We start from the raw sequence: 6198 nt of genomic DNA on the forward strand, positions 1-6198 counted from the left end.
AAAAGGAGAGAAGGTATTCCATAAGTCAAACACAGAACAAAGAAAGGAAAGCTGAAAGAATGCGGCCAGATTAATGGTCTCTCAGGCAGAGAACGGCATTGAGGGTAAGGCCTTTGGCTTATTTGCTGCCGTATCCCCAGCACTTAGCATGGTATCCAGCACATGGCAGGTGCTCAGATGGTCTTTTACTCCATGAATAAATGAATGAATGAATTGAGGGGTTTTCAAGCATTCTGTCCTAAAGGACCTGCCAGTTAGAGATGAGGCAGGTCTGCTCAGCCCAGTTTTGATCTGCCCATTGCCCTGTATCTGAAGACCAGCAGGAAAGATGAAGACTCAAAATGATCTTACTGATCTGAGAGTGAAAAGCTGGAACAGTAAAGTGGTGTCGTAAATCCTATGTCTGTGTGGTTTATACTGAAAATGTACGTGTTTAGTTATCTGATTCACTAACAGAGGTATTCAGCAGCTGATCCACTCACTAGTTAAGTAGTGGCCCAGGAGAACAAAACAGGATCCTGTGATAAGCAGCCCCCAAGGTCAAGGTTCAGACAGTTCCTGCTTTATTCCCTTGGGTCCTGACAGCCAGACTTAATCAGAGGCCAATCTAAAGAGCCTTTTGGGCAGACGTGCTCTAGATGGTTTTGCATAAACCGTAGCTTTAGATTATTTATCTAATTTTAAGTGAAATATTTGTAACAAGAAAATAGCATTCAATACAATTTTCTTTAATAACATTTTAGGGGCCAATTACATAGAAAAATGTCTTTATTGTTTAGAAGATTTTACGACTAAATATGTTGATCACATTGATAGTGTTAGCAAACAAAGCAAAAATTTCAAAAATATAGTCCAAATCATCTTATACCATTCGCCTCTGGATCCATCTTTGTGGAGAGGGAGTTAAAAGAGTCTTAAACTACAGCGAATGTCATTTTTGCATAGCCTGTAAAAAAAACAAAATGGCCAAAAGTGATGATTTCCAATTCATGTAATAATTCATCATCCTATAACTTCACCAAAAAAATGTAATAAAACATGATATTTTTGGTAACAGTAGTATGTCTGAGATTCTAATTATAATAAAATACAGAGAAATCCAAGGCAATTTCTTCCTAAAACTGTAATTAGTATAAAAGAGCATAAAGTCTTGGAACAACAAAAACACATTTGTATTAAGAAGATCATTCTTGGCCATTACTAGAAAATTGTGAATTCGTGAAAAGCCACATGTATATAAATTGTTAGCACAATTATTATACTCTTCTCCCCACATGAAATATGATAATATCAACATTACCAGCAATAATAAATTAAAGAGCGTGCATGTGAATTCATTTAACGATTTTACTACGTCTTCTGTGCAGATGGGCTGCAGTCTAGATTAAAGTAAAGATTTGTGAGATTCAAGAATTGCGGAAATGAATCATTACAAATACAACACAGTCTTCCTGCTTATGGGTTCTCCCATCAGCAAAATGTCATTCGCCTTCTAACATAATACGTAATTCCACAACTTCCCAAGAGCATATATGGCATCCTGGGAACCTATTCAGCCCTCAGTATGCACAAGTAAAAGTCCTTGTATGCACCTTTAGTATGCAACTCTCAAGGTCCAAAAGCACAAGTGTCAGAGAGAAGAGAAAGGTCCTATCAGAGACCAGAGAAAGGGGCCTTCTGCATCTGTAGTTATGGACGCCAGCCATACTTTGTCCCTGGATTCCATTTAATTCATTACGTAATACATAAAAGACACTATACGGAAATACAACTGTTTTCAAATGAAAGTCCACTTAAATTCATTTTCTGAGTGCTCACTTCAGCAGCACATATACTAAAATTGGAACGATACAGAGATTAGCATGACCCCTGCACAAGGATGACACGCAAATTTGTGAAGCGTTCCATATTTTTTATTCATGTTTGAGGCGTCTGGGTGGCTCAGTTGGTTGGACATCCGACCCTTGATTTTGGCTTAGGTCATGATCTCATGGTTCATGATTTGAGCTCTAAGTCTTGCTCTGTGCTGACAGTGTGGAGCCTTCTTGGGATTCTCTCTCTCCCTCTCTTTCTGCTTTTCCCTCATGCACACGTGCATACTCTCTCAAATAAATAAACTTTTTTTAAATTTTTTTTTAACGTTTATTTATTTTTGAGACAGAGAGAGACAGAGCATGAACAGGGGAGGAGCAGAGAGAGAGGGAGACACAGAATCTGAAACAGGCTCCAGGCTCTGAGCTGTCAGCACAGAGCCCAACGCGGGGCTCGAACTCACAGACGGTGAGATCATGACCTGAGCTGAAGTCTGACGCTCAACCGACCAAGCCACCCAGGCGCCCCTAAACTTTTAAAAAATATATTTAAAAAATAATAAAATAAAATATTCATGTGTCATGGTCAGATTCTCCCATTAAAGTCGAGAACAAGATAAGAATATCTGCTATCATCACATTTGACAATGTCTTACTAGACAAGAAAAAGAAACTATAAGGATTAGAAAAAAGTAAAAGATCCTTTTTTGCTGATGGTATGATTATTTACATAGACTGTATAGCTCTCTGAGTAAACTACTGGGATTAGTAAGAGAATTCAGAGTTACTAGATATTACTAACACCAATAAATAGCTTCTTGATATACCAGTGATTATGAAATTAATAGAAAAAAGATCTCATTCACGGCAATAAAATAAGAAATTTGGAAATAAATGTAATCAAAATATGTTTAAGACCATTATCTAGGAAATTCCAAGTTATTGTTTGAAAGCATAAAAGAAGATTTGAACAAATGAAGAGCTATACCATGTCTGTGAATATGAGAAAGGTGTCAGTTCTTCCTAAGTTAAACCACAGTTTTGGTGCGTTTACAATAAAAATCCCCAGGCGCCTGGTGGCTCAGTTGGCTAATTGTCCGACTTGGGCTCAGGTCATGATCTAGTGGTCCTTGAGTTCAAGCCCCATGTCTGGCTCTGTGCTGACAGCTTGGAGCCTGGATCCTGCTTCGGATTTTGTGTCTCCCTCTCTCTCCGCTCCTCCCCTGCTCACGTTGTCTCTCTCTCTCAGAAATAAATAGACATTAAAAAACATTTTTTTAAAATCCCAATAAAGTGATTTGTGCCACATGATAAGCTGATCTAAAAATTCATGTGACACACAAAAATAAATTCAAAATGGATGAAAGACCTAAATGTGAGATAGGAAACCATCAGAATCCTACAGGAGAAAACAGGCAGCAACCTCTTTGACCTCAGCCACAGCAACTTCTTACTTGACATGTCTCCGAAGGCAAAAATGAACTATTGGGACCTCATCAAGATTAAAAGCTTCTGCACAGCAAAGGATACAATCAACAAAACTAAAAGGCAACCAACGGAATGGGAGAAGGCATTTGCAAATGACATATAAGATAAAGGATTATCAAAAATCTGTAAAGAACTTAAAACTCAGCACCCGAAAAACAAACAATCCAGACATGAAGAAATAGGCAGAAGACACGAATTGACACTTTTTCAAAGACATCCATATGGCAAACAGACATATGAAAAGATGCTCAATATCACTCATCATCAGGGAAATACAAATCAAAACCACAATGAGATACCACCTCACACTGGTCAGAGTGACTAAAACTAACAACTCAGGAAACACCAGGTGTTGGCAAGGATATGGAGAAAGGGGAACCTTCTTGCATTGTTGGTGGGAATGAAAACTGGTGTATCCACTCTGGAAAACAGTGTGGAGGTTCCTCAAAAAATTAAAAATAGAACTACCTTATGACCCAGCAATTGCACTACTAGGAATTTATCCAAAGGATACAGGAGAGCTGATTCAAAGGGACACATTCACCCCAGTGTTTGTAACAGTGCTATCAACAATAGCCAAATTAAGGAAAGAGCCCAAATGTGCATCAACTGATGAATAGATTAAGAATATGTGGGGTGTATATGTGTGGGGTGTGTATGTGTGTGTGTATGTATATATATACATACACACACACATACATACACAATGGAGTACTACTCAGCAATGAAAAAAGAATGAAATCTTGGCATTTGCAATAATGTGAATGGAACTGGAGGATATTATGCTAACCAAAATAAGTCAGTAAGAGAAAGATCTCATGATTTCACTCATATGTGGAATCTGAGAAAGATAACAGATGATTATAGGGGAAGGAAAGATATAAATAGAAAGGGAGGCCAACCATAAGAGACTCTTAAATACAGAGAACAAACTGATGGTTGATGAGGGTGAGGAAAATGAATGATGAGCATTAAGGAGGGTGCTTGTTGGGATGAACACTGGGTGTTGTATGTAAGTGATGAATCACTGGAATCTATTCCTGAAGCTAAGACTATACTGTACGTTAACTAACTTAAGAATAAATTTTTTTAAAACAATAAAGGAAAAAAAAATAAAAATTCATATGAAAGAGTCAAAGGCCAAGAACAGTAAAATAAATTTGGATGAATACTTGCCCTACTCAGTATTGGAACTTTTATAAAGCTATAGTGATTAAGACAGTGTGGGATCAGACAGATAAAAAAGTAGAAGAGTGGCACCAGAAAAGAAGGCTCAGAAGTGGACCCACATGTAAATGGAAATTTATAGCATAATATGTCAATGGAAAATGGTGGACTGTTCAGCAAATGATGATGATGCAATTAGTTATCTGTAGGAAACAAAATTAGATGTCTTCCTCGCTGAATACACACAAAAATATGTATTAAATATGTAAATATTAAAAGAAAAACTAAAATATTTTAAAAGTAAAAAAATTCATTTTCTGAGAATTTTTGAGGATTTCAAGGCAGCTTGTATTTTTTTTTTTTTGGTCAAATTTTTATTTAAATTCTAGTTAGTTAACATACAGTGCAACATTGGTTTCAGGAACAGAATTCAGTGACTCATCACTTACATAGAGTACCCAGTGCTCATCACAACAAGCGCTCTCCTTAGTACCCATCAACCATCTCATTCATCTCCCACCCACCTGCCTCCATCAACCCTCAGTTTGTTCTCTATCATTAAGAGTCTTTTATCCTTTGTTTCCCTCTGTCTTCCCCCTTCATATGTTCATCTGTTTTGTTTCTTAAATTCCATATATGAGTGAAATCATATGGTTCAAGGCAACTTTTTAAAGAATTAGATATAGTGATACTTTTTAATAACTAGACACCCCCTCAGCTAAAGATCTGTGCAGTGGCTTCCCATCACCTGCCCCATACATTCTGACTTCCTGAAATAGCACATAAGACCTTAGTGTCCTAACCACTCTATGCCTCCCTCCTGCCACCCACACCGTGCCCCCTCCCTACCCAATGCCTCCCCCAGAGAATTTTCAACATCTCAAACAAGTACAAAATCACATAAGGGACTCCTTTATCGACATCTCCCTATATTCATTTAGCAAGCATCTATTTCACACCTTCCGCATGGGTGGCTCTCAGGATAAAATGTTGAACAAAACATTGTTCCTATCCAAGAAGCTCATAATCTGGTAGACTGCTATCGGATGTTGCAGAGTTTCTCTAAATCTTAGGAAGGAAATAAGACTCACACCACCTTTCTAACTGCCAAGAAGAAGGAGTTATAAGCCTGAATGACAGGATAGGGTAATACTGATAGCCAAACTTCCAATTTGGGAAGCGGCTTCAAAGTTCCAATTACATCCAAACGTGGGCCAACTTAGACTGGTTACCCAGATAAGATAGGAGAGATAGGAGAGAGAGCTGGCCTTAGAAGTGCAGAGTGGAACTCAAGGGACCATGATGAGAAAGATGATCAGGCCTTGGGAGGGCGCTGGTAGGATCAGAGAAAGCAAAGACTCCTAACCTTCTGGGGACCCAGAAGGCTGGGCAGAAGGCAGTGGTTGATTTAAGCTCACCAGGAAACAGTTCAGGATGTGGGGTGTGAAGAAAGACCAGAATTTAGCACTTCAGAAACCTGGAAGGGCTAAGGACTTCTGCCCTTTGGCAGAGAGCAACCATAAGAATTTGTAGAGCCAGAGTAGAACAAAAGTAATTTGGCCAATTCCTCAGTGGATCTAAGGAAGGGAAAACCAGACTGTGAAAGACTCAGTACCTAGCTCTCACCGTTGACCAAGATTTCTCATCAATGTACGGAAGGAAGGTGAGGGAGGCGAGGTCTCCAATGAATAGCATCTGTGTCTCTCATTTTCTCAAAGCTACATTAATTAAG

The 6198-nt window shown here is 38.5% G+C and overlaps 1 non-coding gene across 1 annotated transcript; it reads left to right on the top strand.

Annotated features, from left to right (window-relative positions):
• The first annotated feature begins 1810 nt into the window (after positions 1–1810).
• Positions 1811–1914, top strand: LOC131490700 (U6 spliceosomal RNA). Its single transcript, XR_009251200.1, has one exon. It is a non-coding gene; the product is annotated as a U6 spliceosomal RNA (small nuclear RNA).
• Positions 1915–6198: the final 4284 nt, after the last annotated feature.

The sequence above is a fragment of the Neofelis nebulosa genome, chromosome 11 (genome assembly GCF_028018385.1).
Source record: "Neofelis nebulosa isolate mNeoNeb1 chromosome 11, mNeoNeb1.pri, whole genome shotgun sequence".
Classification (NCBI taxonomy): Eukaryota; Metazoa; Chordata; class Mammalia; order Carnivora; family Felidae; genus Neofelis; species Neofelis nebulosa.